The following is a 16,952-nucleotide window of genomic DNA, read 5'->3' as shown; positions in this document are numbered from 1 at the left end:
TGAATGAAGGAGGAGAGGACGGACCATGGGGGGAGAGTGGTCAGATATAACACATTTTCTTTTTTACTTCTTGCAAGGGGCTTGCAATGGCAATGGTGGAAAAATATGGAAGTAACTTTTGTGATGGATTTATCATAAAGAATGTGATCCACCCGTGACAGAGTTGGTGGTGTTGGAACAGACTGAAGCACATTTTTTATTATTATTATTTTGGGGGGGACTGCAGGGCAAATGGGGCTGGGTGGGCTGGGTGGCCTGCCTGGGGCTGCATAGCAGGGTGATCGTTGGGTGTCTGAGACCAGATTCGGACCCGGGTGCTCCTGGCTCAAGGGCCAGTGCTCTGTCCGTCACCCAGCCGCCCCTACTATTATTACTATTTTATTTTATTTTAGGTCTTTTTTTTTCTTTTTTTTGGTTTATGCAGGGCAGTGGGGTTGGGGTGGCTTGCATGTCACACAGCTGGGTGATTGTTGGGTGTATGGGGTTGGGTGTATGGGGCTGGATATGGGCTTGGGTGCTCCTGGCTCCAGGGCTGGTGCTCGGTCCACTGTGCCACCTGGCCATAACTACAATTATTACTATTATTTTTTTTTAGTTTTAATTTTTTTCTCTCTCCCCTTTACTTTATCACTCAAGTGAGTCTATATTTTGGGGAGGTACTTTGTTTACTCTTAAACAAGAATATTTTATTGATGTATAAAAAACACTGTACAAAATGAGAATAAATATTAAGTACATTTTAAAAAACACTGAAAAATAAAAAATAAAAAAATAAGTAATCTAATTTTCTGATATAATTAAAAAAAACAAATCACTTGCTCAAAGTTTATAGCATACATCTTAAAGAGTTAGTAGACTAACTCTAACTAGTGGTTTAAATAACTATCATATTAAATATTTCCTCTTTATTCAGTAGTCAACACCTCAGAATGAGCAATACCTATCAATGCAAATCAACATTTACCTGATTTCCCATAAAAGCATTTACCAACTAAGCAAAGGTGATGTTAACTACAGAATACATGGGTTTTTTGTGAGGGTGGGATTACTAGAAATTAATATGTTTTTGTTGATCTACTTATAAACTCTTGGATACTTTACCTCGTGATTGATGGCACACATCCACAAAACAGCTGAGTATAGAGCAAAGTACAATCTACAACCACACATTCAACTTCACATGCAGAGTTAAATGGATTTTGAACTTTGGTCTCATTGGCACTAGATGCTAAATCACAAACTAATCATTAAATATCTAGTACATATATGGCACTTTATGGTTTGCAAAGTAAATTAATGTTATCTTACTTGGTCCTCACAATAATCCTGTGAGGTAAATGCTAGTATTGTTCGCCTTTTACAAATTAGGAAGCCGAGGCTAGTGTCAAATGATGTTACAGGGACTGAGGTTATATCTGAACTCAAGTCTTCCTCCTCTACACTTTACCATTCCTCCATTAGATTGTAAACACCTGGAAGACAGAAATTATTTTTGCCTATCTTTTTATCCCTAGAACTTGGCAGAAACACAGTAGGCATTTAATAATGCATGTTGATTATCTGGAAGATTAGAGAATCAACTTAAGTTTTTCTAAAAATGCCTCAACATTGTTTAGAACTAGAAAAACAGGAGAAAAAATAACTACTCTTAAAAAGACTGGCCCACCAAACATTTAGCATCTAAAATACTGTATTCATGTATCAATCCATATTTCAAATGATTAATTTCCCCAATAACCTAAGTATAAATGCCCAGTCATACCAGATCTAAAAATCATAAAGGAGCAGTCATCAAAACTGTTTGGTACTGGGGAAGCTAGGTGGTACAGTGGATAAAACACCAGTCTGGAGTCAGGAAGATCTGAGTTCAAATCTGGCTTCAGACATTTATTAGTTGCCTAGCTATGTGACCTTGGGCAAGTCCCTTAACCCCCTTGCCTTAAAATAAATGAATGTTTTTTAAAAAACTGTTCAGTACTGGCTAAGAAATAGAGTGATGGATCAGTAGAAAAGATTGATGATGATGTTTGTCCTTTGTTCTTAGAAAAAGACCATGACATCAGAGATGCCATGGCAAGCATATGAATTGGATTTGAGCAAGGGGCATATTTTGCTAAGTCACCAGTCTCACTTTCTCCAGAGTCATCTGAGTCTAGTGGTCAGATATGAATCAGGACAACTGGAGATGGCCCTGGATGTGAGGCAAGCAAGGTTATGTGCCTTGTCCAAATCAAGCCTCAGGTACCTGACACTTACTAGCTGTATGACCTTGGGCAAGTCATATAATCCTGATTGCCTTGCATTCAGAGTCATCTCCAGTTTCCCCTGATCAGTATTTAGCCACTGCACTCAGATGATTCTAGAGGAGAAAGTGAGGTTGGTGAGTTGGCACAGTATCCCCTTACTCATGTGCTTGTCATGGCATCATTTTCTTGATGTCATGGTCTTCTTTGAGAACAAAGGACCAACATTAGTAAAAGATTATACCAATCCACTGTTTGATAAACCCAAAGGCTCTAGCTTCTGGGAGAAAGAACTAACTCTTAAGAAAAACTGCTAGGAGGAGCAGCTAGGTGCCACAGTGGATAGAGCACTGGCCCTGGAGTCAGGAGAACCTGAGTTCAAATCTGGCCTCAGACATTAATAATTGCCTAGCTGTGTGGCCTTGGGCAAGCCACTTAACCCCATTGTCCTGACCCCCCCCCAAAAAAAAAAACTGCTGGCAAAACTGGAAAATAGTAAGGCACAAACTAGGCATAGACCAGATCTCATACCCTATACCAAGATACGGTTGAAATGGGTACATGATTTAGACATAAAGGGTGATACTATAAACCATTTAGGAGAACAAGGAATAGTTTGTCAGATCTACGGAGAGGGGAGAAGTTTATGACCAAACAAGAGGTAGACAACATTATAAATGCAAAATGAATAAATTTGATTACATTAAATTAATTTTTTTTAACAAAAACCAAGGAAACCAATATTGGAAGAAAAGCTGAAAGCTGGGAAACATTTTTTACAGTCAGTGTTTCGATAAAGGCCACATTTCTCAAATAGATAGAAAACTGAGTCAATTTTATAAGACAAGTCATTCCCCAAATGATAAATGGTCAAAGGATATGACCAGGCAGTTTACAAACAAACAAATTTGTCTATAGTCATATGAAAAAATGCTCTAAATCATTATTGATTAGAGAAATGCAAAGTGAAACTACTCTGAGGTACCACCTAATATTGGCGATAGACTGGCTAATATGATAGAAAAGGAGCATGATAAAAGTTAGAAGGGTCAAAGAAAAACTGGAACACTAATGCACTGTAGGTGCAGCTGTGAACTGATCCAATCATTCTGGAGAGCAATTTGGAACTATACCCAACAGACTATAAAACTGTGAGTATCCTTTAATAAAGGAATACCACTTATTAGGTCTCTATCCCAAAGAGATCATAAAAAGGGGGGGAAATAACGAACAGGTATAAAAATATTTAGAGCAACTCTTTTTGGGGTGGCAAAAAATTGAAAATTGAGAGAATGCTCATCAACAGGGGAATGGTTGAACAAGTTGTGGTATAGGAATGTGATGGAATACTACTGTTCTGTAAGAAATCACGAGCAGGTAGATTTCAGAAAAACCTGTAAAGACTTGTATGAACTAATGCTGAGTAAAGGGAGCAGAACCAGAGAACATTGTATATAGTAACAGCAACATCGTATGATAATCAACTATGACAGACTTAGTTCTTCTCAACGTTACAATGATCCAAGACAAATCCAACTTGTGGTAGAAATGCCACATCCAGAGAAACAACTATGGAATTTGAATGCAAACCAAAGCTTACTATGTTCATTTTTTTTTTTTTTTTTAGGTTTTTGAAAGGCAAATGGGGTTAAGTGGCTAGCCTGAGACCACACAGCTAGGTAATTATTGTCTGAGGCCACATTTGAATTCAGGTACTCCTGACTCCAGGGCTGGTGCTCTATCCACTGTGCCACCTAGCTGCCCTGCTATGTTCATTTTTTAAGAATATTTTTGTTTTTTTTCTCAGATTTTTTCCTTTTTGTTCTGATTCTTCTTTCATAACATGTCTAATATGGAAATGTGTTTAACATAATTATGCATTGTATATCAGATTATTTCTGTATTGGGGAGAGGGGAAGGGAAGGGAGAGAGGGAAAAATGTGGAATTCAAAAATCTTACAAAAAATGAATGGTGAAAATTATCTTTACATGTGAATGGGAAAAATATCAAAAAAAGGTCAAAACAAGATAAATATAATTATGTGTATGTCCCTGGGCTATTAAATGGCATGTTGAAACTTAGAAACAAAAAAATTCAGATTTACTTATTGCATCCAATTAAATTTAGGTTAATAAATATAGAGATACAAACATTGCTCTTTTAGAATCAGTTAGAAAAGCTCCTTGTGCATAGGAGGCATTTAATAACCGTATTTTGAACTGAACTGTTAAGAATGACAAAGTAGAAGTATGCTGGGTATATAACCTATTACAGCCATCTGAGGCATGTGGTACAGTGGGAAGAAAACACTGAATTTAAATCCTGCTTCTGTCACTTGCTACCCTACCCTGTGTAACCTAAAGAAGCCAGTCCTCTTCTTTGACCTCAGCTTCCTCATCTATAAGAGAGATGGATTAGATGGTTTATTAAGGTTCTTTTGGCCCTAAATTTATCATCAGATTAACTTCCTAAATGTTTTTAAAAATCTTTACATCATGGGTTAGCTTGCCAGAATCCAGCTCACCTTCCCTGAGCTGCACAGTCTTATAATAAACATTTATTAAGTACCTTCAATGGGTCAGAGACCATACTAAGCAAAAGACAAAAGCAATCCCAGGTCTCTCTAAGCTCACAGTCTAATGGGGGGAGACAACATGAAAATTACTCTGTAACTATATACATAAATATATAGAATATATAAAAACAGAAATGGATAGTATAAGTTAAAGATAATCAACAGAAGAGCATTAGTAATTACGGTGAATGGAAGTTTTCGAATAAAAACCAAGATCTGAACTGGACTTTAAGGAAATCAGAAAAGCCAGCAGACAGAAAAGGAAGAAAATTTCAGGCTGAAGGGCAGCAAGTGAAAAATGCTCAGCATCTTATTCAAGGCACATTGGGGAAGCTTATGTCAGCATATCACAGAGTACTTTGCAGGAAATAAAGTGCAAAAAGATTGGAAAAGGAAGAGTTGACTGAATGGAGTGTGGGGGCAGAAGAGAGACAAGATCAGACTTTACCTTTGGAGTATCAATCTGAGAGTTGAGTGGAGGATGGGTTGGAGTAGGAGAGACAAAGAGAAGTGTGTGTGTGTGTGTGTGTGTGTGTGTGTGTGTGTATTTCACACAGATATAGATAGATATGTAAATATGTCCAGTTTGAAATGTCCAATAAGACAATTGAAGATTCAAGCCTAGAGATTAGGGATGGATAAGTAAAGCTGAGAATCATGAGAATCATCAGCACAGAGATGATCACTGAATCTACGGGTACTCACCATGTGAAATAGTATAGAGGGAGAAAGGGGCCGTTGATAGTTCCCTAAGAAATCCCTTTTTTAATAGGCATAACCTGAATGAAGGTTCAGTCAAAGAGCTAAGTGGCCCAGTGGATGGAACACCAACCCTGGAGTCAGGAGGACCAGAGTTCAAAGCTGGCCTCAGACACTTAATAATTACTTAGCTGTGTGGCCTTGAGCAAGTCATTTAACCCCATTGCCTTGCAAAAAAAGCAAAAAAAAATTCAGTCAAGGAAACTGCAGAGGAACAGATATATATATATATGTATAAGGAGAACCAGGAAAGAGCAGTATCACAAAAACCTGAAGAAAAAAAAATATCAAGAAGAAAAGGGTAGGGGCGACTAGGTGGCACAGTAGATAAAGCAACGGCCCTGGAGTCAGGAGTACCTGGGTTCAAATCCAGTCTCAGACACTTGATAATTACCTAGCTATGTGGCCTTGGGCAAGCCACTTAACCCCATTTGCCTTGCAAAAACCTTAAAAAAAAAGATGAAAAAGGTTTGCAGAGAGGTCAAAAAGGTGGAGGACTAAGAAAAAAGTCATTAAGAGATCACTGGTAACTTCTGAAAGTCATTTCATTTGGATGATGAGTTCAGAAGCCAAATGGTAGAGAGCAACAGAAAGTAGAGAACCTATTGTTGATGCCTTCTCAAAGACTTTAGCTACACAAGGATATATAGCACAACAGTTAGTGGAGTTCAAAGGACTGAGTGAGGGTTTTTTGAGGATAGTGGAAATGTAGGTATGTGAAAACAGGTAGCAGTGGCAAAATAGAAAGAAACTAGAGATTAATGAAAGAGTGGGGAATGAAAAAGGGGGCAGTCTCAAATGGGATCACTCATGAATAGAAAGAGTTTAGCCTTGGCAAGAAGAAGCCACCTCTTTCTATGAAACGAGGGAAGAAGGAAATAGTCACCTAAGTGATATGAGATGAGGAGGGAAAGAGAGAGAGCTCACAGTGAATGGTCGAAATGCTTTTGAGTGAAATATGAGATAAGGTTCTCACCTGAGAGTACAGGTAGAGAAAAGAAAGTATTAGGAAGTTGGAGGAAGGATATCTCCTATTTCTTTGCCCAATGATCTTCCCCTTAGCAAAATTAGAAAATATTTATACTTATTGATTGACTAGCTACACTTTAATGCAGCAATTCTCAGACTTTCTGGTTTTGGAACCTCTTTTTACTCTTAAAAATTATTAAAGACCTCCAAAAGACCTTTAGTTTACAAATGTTGTATCTATAAATATTATCAATTAAAAGACTAATACTATATTGAAGATATCTTGGGGCCTCATGGACCCCCTAAAAGTATTATGAGAACATTCAAGAGATCCTGGACCACATTTCAGTCCATAAGCTCTTCAACCAGGCATTTGTACACTAAATTTTTTATCGATAGGGAAACAGGATATAGCTATGCCTCTTCTGAAATCTTACTTTGATACCTAGAGAATGGTATGAAGGTGATTCTGAATTCTTGAAGATTATGCCAGTGGCGCAGGGGGGCAGCTAGGTGGTGCGGGGGGGGGGGGGGGGCTAGGTGGCACAGTAGATAGAACACCGGCCCTGGAGTCAGGAGTACCTGAGTTCAAATCCGATCTCAGACACTTAATAATTACCTAGCTGTGTGGCCTTGAGCAAGCCACTTAACCCCATTGCCTTGCGGAAAAAAAAAAAAAATAAGATTATGCCAGAGGAATATAAACTCTGGCAGGTTCCATCAATCTGAGAAGACTTAAAAATATGGACCTGGTGAGATATTTCTGTTTTATCAGATCCCTAGATTGGGCCCTCGGTCTCTCTCCTCTGAACCCCGCGGAGCCAGCCCCGACCAGAAATTCAGCATGTCGATTTTGAAGATCATTGCAGGAGAGATCTTTGACTCTCGTGGAAACCCCACTGTTGAAGTTGATCTCTATACTTCAAAAGGTCTCTTCAGAGCTGCTGTGCCCAGTGGGGCTTCTACTGGCATCCATGAAGCCCTGAAGCTCCAAGACAATGATAAGACCCGATATATGGGTAAAGGTGTCTCAAAAGCGGTTGAGCACATCAATAAAACTATTGCCCCGACCCTGCTTAGCAAGAAACTGAATGTTGTGGAGCAGAAGATTGACAAATTGATGATAGAGATGGATGGTTCTGAGAATAAATCTAAATTTGAAGCAAATGCTATATTGGGAGTGTCTCTGGCTGTAAGGCTGGGGCTGTAGAGAAAGGTGTCTCCTTGTTCCGCCATATTGCTGATCTTGCAGGCAATGAAGAAGTCATCCTGCCAGTTCCAGCCTTCAATGTGATCAATGGTGGTTCCCATGCTGGCAACAAGCTAGCAATGCAAGAGTTCATGATCCTCCCTCTTGGAGCATCAAACTTCAAGGAGGCCATGCACATTGGAGCTGAGGTCTACCACAACCTGAAGAATGTGATTAAGAAGAAATATGGACAGGATGCCACCAATGTAGGAGATGAAGGTGGCTTTGCTCCTAACATCCTGGAGAATAAAGAAGCTCTCGAGCTGCTGAAGGAAGCGATTGGCAAGGCTGGCTATACTGACAAGGTTGTAATTGGCATGGATGTTGCTGCATCTGAATTCTTCCGGTCTGGGAAATGACTTGGACTTCAAGTCTCCTGATGATCCCTGCAGACACATCTCACCTGCTGAGCTTGGGAACCTTTACAAGAGCTTCATCCGGGACTATCCAGTGGTATCTATTGAAGATCCCTTTGACCAGGATGATTGGGAAGCTTGGAAGAATTTTACTGAAACAGTAGGCATCCAGGTTGTAGGGGATGATCTCACAGTGACCAATCCCAAGCGCATTGAAAAGGCTGTGAATGAGAAAGCTTGCAATTGCCTCCTGCTCAAAGTGAACCAGATTGGCTCCGTGACGGAATCTCTCCAGGCATGTAAGCTGGCCCAGTCCAATGGATGGGGAGTAATGGTTTCCCATCGCTCCAGAGAGACTGAAGATACCTTCATTGCAGACCTGGTGGTGGGTCTCTGCACTGGGCAGATCAAGACTGGGGCCCCCTGCCGATCTGAGCGTTTGGCCAAGTATAACCAAATTCTCAGAATTGAGGAAGAACTGGGCAGCAAGGCTAAATTTGCTGGAAGGAACTTCAGAAACCCTCTAGCCAAGTAAGCTCCATGACCATGAAGCCTCAGAGCTAGTAGGCTACAGTCACCTCAATAGAAGTCCTCCAAAGAATGGGCAGCACCAAGTAGTAGACCAGTTTTGTTTTGGGGATGGGGGCTCAGTGCTACATAACTCCACCCCGCTCTCTTCCACCTTTCTGTGTTCTCACTGCTTCTTCTGGTACCTGACCATTTGGTCCTTTTTTGGAAGACCTCATCTTGTGACTGGGTAGAATGATCTGTTCTCACCCCCACCCCCAGTGTTGATGTGCAGAGTCATATACTTGTGATGCAGCCCCCCAACAAGCCCATGGGCCAGATCCTTTAGTGGCTTCTATGTGCAGAATAAAAGTATTCAGTAAAAAAAAAAAGGGGGGGGCAGCTAGGTGGTACAGTGGATAAAGCACTGGCCCTGGAGTCAGGAGTACCTGGGTTCAAATCCGGTCTCAGACACTTAATAATTACCTAGCTGTGTGGCCTTGGGCAAGGCACTTAACCCCATTTGCCTTGCAAAAATCTAAAACAAAGTAAAATCCTAGATTGGTTGCCGTGTAATTTTTTTTTACCTCAACTGTTAAAATCCCTTTAAGTTGCAGAAGGATTGAAATCTGGATCAAGGAAATTATAAATCATATGCGTTAACACATGCATATCAAATGCTTTGCAAACCATAAAGTGCGTAAATGCTAGTAGTTGTTGTTGTTGTTGTTGTTATTACTAAAGTGTAAAAGTGGTCATTCTTGACTTCTTTGCCTCATCTCTCTTACCTAGCATTAATCACTGAATGGGCACTGTTTCAGTCAAAGTATGACCTATGAAAGACCTTAGCTTTAAAAGGCCGAAGTTTCTCACTACATTCAGGATCATCTCCAGAGGTCTTGCTCTACATCTGACCATTGGATTTAGGTGGCTCTGGAAGAGAAAATGAGGCTGGTGACTTTGTCCAGCATCCCCCCACACACACCCTCCTCACTTAAATGCATTTCACTTGCATGTCAGGGCATCACCTTCTTGATATCATGGGAGAATAGAAGGACCAAACATCACTATACATATGCATCTATATACTCTCATAGAATCCATCTAGTTATCAATGGCTGACTTTAAGAAAACGGGGGGGGGGGGGGGGGGGAGACACTAAAAACACTAAGGTCAATCCTGAAAGTAAACCTGATTTAATCCATAGATAGAAGGGATTTGGAGATGCAGATGGTGGAACAACTGGGGAGCTTGAACCAGTTAATGCCAGGCTCAAAGCCTCAGAAGCTGCTGGGAAAAATAACACACAACCAGTCTTCTTCTGGAATTTGAAGCCTATCCTGTCTTGACAAAGATCTGCCCAGCAGGCTCATTCCTTTCTCTGCCAATGCAGAAATGCAAAACTTTCCCTTTACTCTCCCTATATACTTTAACCCCTTTCACCATCCCCATATTCTCATCATCCCCATACTATGTGTTTCAATATATAATTTACATTTTTTTCTTGGCATTTAATGATATTTCTCTACCATAACTCTTTTCTGATATCCTAGAATGTATCCCTATTCTTTATATATCATCTTTCTATCTCTGGTAATTAAATCTATAAAAAAGGATTTTTTCAAAAAATGCATTGCCAGTATTTAGACCAGAGTTAAAATAGGAAGAAAACAAACAAAAACAAAACAAAAAATAGATAAATTAACAAGAAAACTCTGTTGCTTCACGACTTGATTACAACTAAGAATATTTCTGGGCCTCAGTATCCTCATCTAAAAAAGAGGCTTGAATTACCTTTTTGACTCCCTTCCTGTTTTAATATTAAGAGAGTTCAGAGCTTTGCAGAACACAAACTCTGTCAGGTTTACCTTCCAAGTACAACCTAAAAGCTGAATAATACACTGGTTACAAATACAACAATACCAGCATAGGATCTTCACTGAACCTCACTAAATTTTATATATATATACGTTATCAAACATAATATATATGCATGTATACATGCTTATATGAAAAATACATACATATAATAGAAAGTCAAAGAGAGAAAATGAACCAGAAGCTATTATAACAGAATATAGGTTTTCTATCAAGAGTATGAAAGAACAGTTTTTCCAAGGTTTGAAAATCACCATTTAGTCAATTATAGATTAACCAAGTTTACTGTAAAATGAATTTGACCATCAAAGCTGTTTATGGATAAGTATAACCGAATTAGGGATGAATACTGTCAAGTGAATAAACTTACTAAAAGCAAGAAAATGATCAATCATTACTATTAATAGATACATAAGTTCTGAATAATAAATTTCCACATTGTTAAAGACAGTTAAAAGTTTCCATTCCTCTATCCTACATCTTGAGATATACTTCTGCTACATGATACCTACAACCAATTATTTACTGATAACCACTCTAGTAGTAGCAATACCTAGTATGACTTAATATGGAGAATCAAATGCCTAGGATATTTATGGTTTAGCCACATATGTTGAAGAATCCGTTAGAACATGAGCAGATAAAACCACTTTGTCTGAAAAGATGTCTTATGTTGATACAGTCAACAGTGAATTAACTACATAGTTTGTAGCCTTCCGAATAAGAATGAGCTCCTAGAAAATAGAGATAGAGATGGAGACAAAAATACTGATTTCAAGATGCTGAAAATTATCTTTAGGGAGTTAGAGAAAACACCAAATCCTCCTGTTAGCTATACAAATAGCTTCTTCATAATTTCATTAAATCATTAAGGAGAATATTGCCAAAATCTCACAAATTAAAGGTTTTGAGTTTCAGAACATATAGACTATGCAGACAAAGAAAAATACTCTTTCCTGAGACAGCTAGGTGGTGCAGTGGTAAGAGCACCAGTCCTGAAGTCAGGAGGATCAGAGTTCAAATCCAGCCTCAGACACTTAATAATTACCTAGTTGTGTGATCTTGGGCTAATCACTTAACCCCACTGCCTTGAAAAAACAAAAAAAAATATTTTTCTCTTCAGCATTGCTCTGTTTCCATACCCAATTCCACTGAAACAACTGAGTCAACATCTTCTAAAAGAAAATCATCAGGGTGGCTAGGTAGTGTAGGGGATAAAGCACCAGCCCTGGAGTCAGGAGTACCTGGGTTCAAATCTGGTCTCAGACACTTAATAATTACCTAGCTGTGTGGCCTTGGGCAAGCCACTTAACTCTGTTTGCCTTGCAAAAACCTAAAAAAAAAAATCATCTAGAAGGTGGTAGAAGAAAGTGCATCATGGATCAAAGAAATTTTATATTCTTAAAGAGGCTAGATACCATGAAGCATAGATAGTCACTCAAGTTATTTTGCAAGGCGCATCATATCCAAGTATTATTTTAAAGAGGAAACTGATCAAAAGTCATCTGCTTAGTAAGTCATTTATTGTCTTAAGATTCCACTAGCCCAGATCCATTTTGCAAGCATGCAATTTATATATTACACTGTTCCTTCTCCCTACAAATGTTAAGAAACCTCTCTCACACAAGAAAAATATGGCCTGTTCTTTTAAAAAAGTATTTTCATATTATTACTTCTTTTGAAAGTAATAACATAAGAATAGTGGAAAAGCCTCAAGCAATTTTACGTGGTAGAAAACATCTTTTTTTTCCTAGTATTCTCACTAGAGCAATGATTCATTTAGTTTAGAATGTATACTATTTAGTCCCTATTTATTTTGTTCTTTGAAAAATGTTCCCAAACCAGTTCATTCCCACAACTCGTGGAAAACTATTAAGAGTTACCTTCAATATGTAATATACATTCAGATTTTCTTATAGACTACTTCACAGCCAGAACAAGAGTTAAGAACAAAAGAAACAAAAGGGCATATGTGAAACAAAAATTGGAATCACCTCTGAAAAACAAGGACTCATCTCTTGCTCCTAAGTTCCTGTAGCAAATTTTTCTCAATGTTAAAATAAACAAGTTTTAACATCAAAGAAACCAAATCAAAAGTCAAAAAGTAATCCTGTGAAAAGTTAACTAAAATTATCTGTTAGGCTATGGACATGTTGAGCTGGAAATGCTGCCACAACACATGCAAATAAAAAACGGACAAATGGAGATGAGGATCTCCAACAGAGTTCAGAAAAGAGGTGAAAACTGAGATACAAAATTGTGTGCCATCTACAATAAGATGATAATTGAGGTATGGGAATAGATAGTATGGTTCTTATGAAAAATATCTGAAAATCTTAATTGACTCAGTCCTCTTCAATGGTGGGAAGAGGATATGGGACAGTGAGAAGCCCACTGGATTTGCAGTCCTGCTTTGTCATGTACAACCTGTGTGGCCTTAGGTGAGTCATTTAACCTCTCTGGATCTGTTTCATCAGTTGTAAAATGAGGAGGCTGGACTAAGTGACCAAAGTATCTTCCATTTCTAAATCTAAAATAATAAGCTAGCAAAAAAAAAACTCATATGACCTTAGGCCTCATTTGGAGGAGAAACATAATAACCAAGACTAAAGAGGCTATACAATGTTCATCTAAAGCACTGGGTTTAAGGAAGTCAGAACTAGGAAGGATGGATTGAAGTTTCAAGGAGGATGACTTAAGCTTAATGTATAGAAAAACTTTCAGTGGATTAAAGCTCTCCAGAGTGTACTGGTCTGACTTGGTTGTAATAATATCACTTTCTCTGGAGATCTTCAAGCAAAGGTTTGATGATCACAAGCTTCTAACACTTCCCCAAAAGTTAGTTACCTTAGATTTATCTTATATAAATGTTGCTCCACCAAAAAAATGTAAGCTTTGAGGCAACTCACCCAAGAGACAGAGCCACTGGAATCTGAACACAGACTGAAGTACATTTTTTCTCTATTCTTGAGGTTTCTCATCTGGGGGGGGGTGGTATGTTTACTTTTATAACACATTCAATTTCGATCTATGTATAGCATGGAAACATTGTAAAGACTATCAGCCTTGGGGGGGGGGAATTGTAAAATTCAAAACTTTACAAAAAATGATAGGTAGATACTACTATTGTATATAGTTGGAAAACAGATAAAATGCTAACAGATAAAAAAAAGAAAAAAGTAAGCTTTGGAGCAAGGGTTTCTTTGATTCTGAAACCTCAACAACTAGGAGATGCTAAATAAAGTTTTATTCGTTGTTGGGTAGGTTACAGAAGGGATTCCCGTTCAGGTCCCAGTCTGTGATTATCAGAATGTGAGCTCCTTGTGAGCAGGGGGGCTCTTTTTGACTTTTTGGGAATCCTCAGCTCTTTAAAGAGTAGATGACTCCTAACTGAACTGAGAATGCCAGAGCCTTTTCTGGTGGATTTGTTTTAATTGCTAGTTAATAGCATAGTGTCCACTGTTAAAAATAGCTTTTACAAATTTCAACCTCTTGATAAGTGTGCCCCATCTCCAGCTTGGAGGTCAGACCTTTTCCTACTCTCCATAAAACAAAGGAGACTTCATCTCCACTTCATACTCACTTGGCCTAAATGTATGATTTTCTCTAATTCTCTGTGACACTTCATCTTTCTAAATCCTGTTCCCCATTACCTTTTCTTCAGCAGTTTCTTTCTTCCTTCCCTAGCTCCCAGTAGCTTTCTCTCTCTTCCCCCCCCCCCACTTTGTCAGTTTTCCACGTCCTAAAGATAGTCTTCCCTTCCAGGACCCCAGAATGCAGAGAATCCCCCCGCCCAGACCCCTTTCCAGCTCCGGCCCTGGCTCGCATAAATGGCTCAAGTTGCCTCAAAGTAAAATGCAGTTTTTATTACTAAATTTCTTCCTCTTTTGGCCATCTTGGACCCTGGCCAAAGCGCCTCTGGTGGGTCAGTCCTCCCGGTGTCTCCCCGCCGCACTCCTCGGCGGCTGCCACTCCCTCTCGGAGGAACTTCCTTCCCGCCCGGCCCGGCGGCTGCTCCCTCGGACCGGGTTCCGATCCCCGGCTCCGGGCCCAGAAGGGCGCCCCGCGGCGGGCCCGTGCCCGGCTCCCCTCGGCGCGCAGCCCCTGGGCACACCCCCGGCCACAAAGCGGCTCCCGGCCCCCGCCCCGGCCCCGGCCCCGGCCCCGGCCCCAGTTGGTCCGGGCCAGTCTCAGCGCCCGGGCCCCTCCCCGGCGCCCGGGCCCCAGGCACTGCCAGCTTTCCATTCTTCCCCAGCCCCGACCCTACCCGCTGCTCCGTGTCCACCTGTGCCCGCCCCCCCGAGGCCCGGGCCGGCCCCCGCTCCCGGGGCGCCCCTCCTGCGGCCCCAGGCCCCTCTCCTGCTCCCCGGGCTCCCTCCGTCCCAGGGGCCCCGTCCCCCCGGTTCCCCCACCCCTCTCGCCAGGCTGCTGCCCCTCCGGAGCCTTCTTCCCCGGGGCTCCCCAGAACTGCCCCTCACCCGGGGGCCGAAGTGCTCCCTCACACCTGAAGCCCCTCCTCCCAGACCCCCGGGCCCGCCCCAATCTCAGCCGCTGCCTCTGCTGCCTTCCTCCCCGCCTTCGGCGCCCCGAATCTGAGCTGCGCCCCCACTCGCCCCCCAGAGCTGAGCCGCCCCGGGCGTCCCTCCAACTCGGGCCGACCCTCTTCTCCCCACTGCGCCCCCCTCGCCCAAAGCCAAACTCCTCCCCATACCTGAGCGGCTCCCCCTCCCCCTGACCTGTGACCTGCTCCCCGCTTCCGCCCGCCCCCTCCCCGCCCCCCACGCCCCTCCGACCCCCGCTCCCCGCCTCCTCCTCCTCCGGTCCGGGCTGCGCCCCGTCTCCCCGGGGTCCTCCCCCGCCCCCAGGCTGGGCCGCCCCGATCCCTCCGGGGCCCCCCACGCACGGTCCCGGGGCTGGGCCCGGCGCCCCGGCCCCGGCCCCGGCCCCGCTCCGGCCCCGGCCCCGCTCCGGCCCCAGCCCCGGCCCCGGCCCCGCTCCGGCCCCGGCCCCGCTCCGGCCCCGGCCCCGGCCCCGGCCCCGGCCCCGCTCTGGCCGGCTCGGGCAGCGCCGGGCGCGGGGCCGGAGTCTCCTCTCCGGCTGGGGGGGGGGGGGCGCCCCCATCCGCCCCCGCCCGCCGCGACTGAGACCGCGCGAGCGCCCCGAGAGCGCCCGGCTCGAGCCCCGCCGCCCTCGGCCCGGGCACCCCCGCGGGCTCCGGCCCGGCCCCGAGCCTCTCGCTCACCTGCAGCCGCCCGAGTCCGACTCCAGCGCCGCCGCCTGCCTCTTCCTCCGCCGCCAGTCGCCACCAAGCGCCGCCGCCTCCCCCATGACAACAGGCCCACCCGCTCCCATACTCTGAGGTCACCCATTGGCTCTGACGGGGACGGCTCTCGGCTTCCATTGGCGGCCACGGCCCGCCCGTCACGGCGCACGCCCTGCCCCCTTTCGGAGACCCGGTCTTCGCCCCAGCCGGACCTGCAGCGCCCTCCCCCGAGCTCCGGCTGCAATTGGCTGAGGGAGCGGAGCCGTCGGAAATGATAATAGGCCGCGCGAGCTGCCAGTTCAGTCATCTGGCGGGCCGGGCCCTGGGCGGGGGGGGGGGGGGGGGGGGGGGGGGGGCGTTGCAGTTTGGTTGCACAGCAGAGGCGGCGGGCGGCGGGGCTCTGAGCTGCGGCGGGCACCCTGGAAGGGTCGGTGCCCCCGAGCCTGGCTCCGGCTTCTGGGGAAACCTCGTCCATCCCGGCCTCCACGGAGGCGCGGGGCGCCGGAGCCGTAGGAAGCGGATCTGAAACGCCGCGGGCACGCGGGCACGGGGGCACGCGGGCACCCGGGCACCCGGCGGGCAGCAGGCTTTGACTCCTACGAGAGATTCCAGACTCTGCGAAGCGCCGGGAATGGAGGGAAGCAGAACCGCCCGGCTCCCGAAAAGCCCCCGGGGGTCCGGGCGGGGGCCGGGGCCCGGGAGGGAGGATTGTAAGCGAGTCTGGGCGCTCCCAGAGCCGGGCGGGCGCACAGCTAAACCCAGACCCCTGCGCCACGGGCTGTGCCACGGGCTGTGCCCGCAACGCAGAGTGCAGCCGGCCCGGAGGAAGGGCCCGGGCCTGGGGGGCGGGGGCGGGGGGCTTCTCACCGGGGCTGGGACTTCAGCCCAAGTGTGGAGGGGGCCAGCAGAAGAGGAGACAGACACACAGACAGAGAGGAGACACACACACAGAGACAGACACAGAGAGACAAGAGAGACACAAAAGAGATACAGAGAAAGACACAGAGAGAGACAGAAACAGAGACAAAGAGATAGAAAGAGACAGACACACAGAGAGACAGAAACAGAGATAGAAAGAGACAGACACAGAGAGACAAGAGATACACACAAAAGAGATACAGAGAAAGAGACAGACACAGAGAGACAGAGAGC

The 16,952-nt window shown here is 44.1% G+C and overlaps 1 protein-coding gene and 1 pseudogene across 8 annotated transcripts in view; one reads left to right on the top strand and one right to left on the bottom strand.

Annotated features, from left to right (window-relative positions):
- The window catches only part of NUMB (NUMB endocytic adaptor protein), a 202,942-nt gene extending 187,087 nt beyond the window's left edge, over nucleotides 1–15,855 (bottom strand). For 7 of the 8 annotated variants that reach the window (XR_012478202.1, XM_074235771.1, XM_074235775.1 and 4 more), the window contains exon 1: nucleotides 15,780–15,855. The gene's annotated coding sequence lies outside the window, so the exon portion shown is untranslated. The remainder of the gene's footprint in view (nucleotides 1–15,779) is intronic. The other variant, XM_074235772.1, reaches the window with a different exon arrangement.
- LOC141522377 (alpha-enolase pseudogene) lies at nucleotides 7,343–9,036 on the top strand (annotated as a pseudogene).
- Nucleotides 15,856–16,952: the final 1,097 nt, after the last annotated feature.

This window comes from Macrotis lagotis, chromosome 4 (assembly GCF_037893015.1).
Source record: "Macrotis lagotis isolate mMagLag1 chromosome 4, bilby.v1.9.chrom.fasta, whole genome shotgun sequence".
NCBI lineage: Eukaryota > Metazoa > Chordata > Mammalia > Peramelemorphia > Peramelidae > Macrotis > Macrotis lagotis.
Note: the sequence above shows the minus strand (reverse complement) of the source record. Positions and strands in the feature narration are given on the sequence as shown.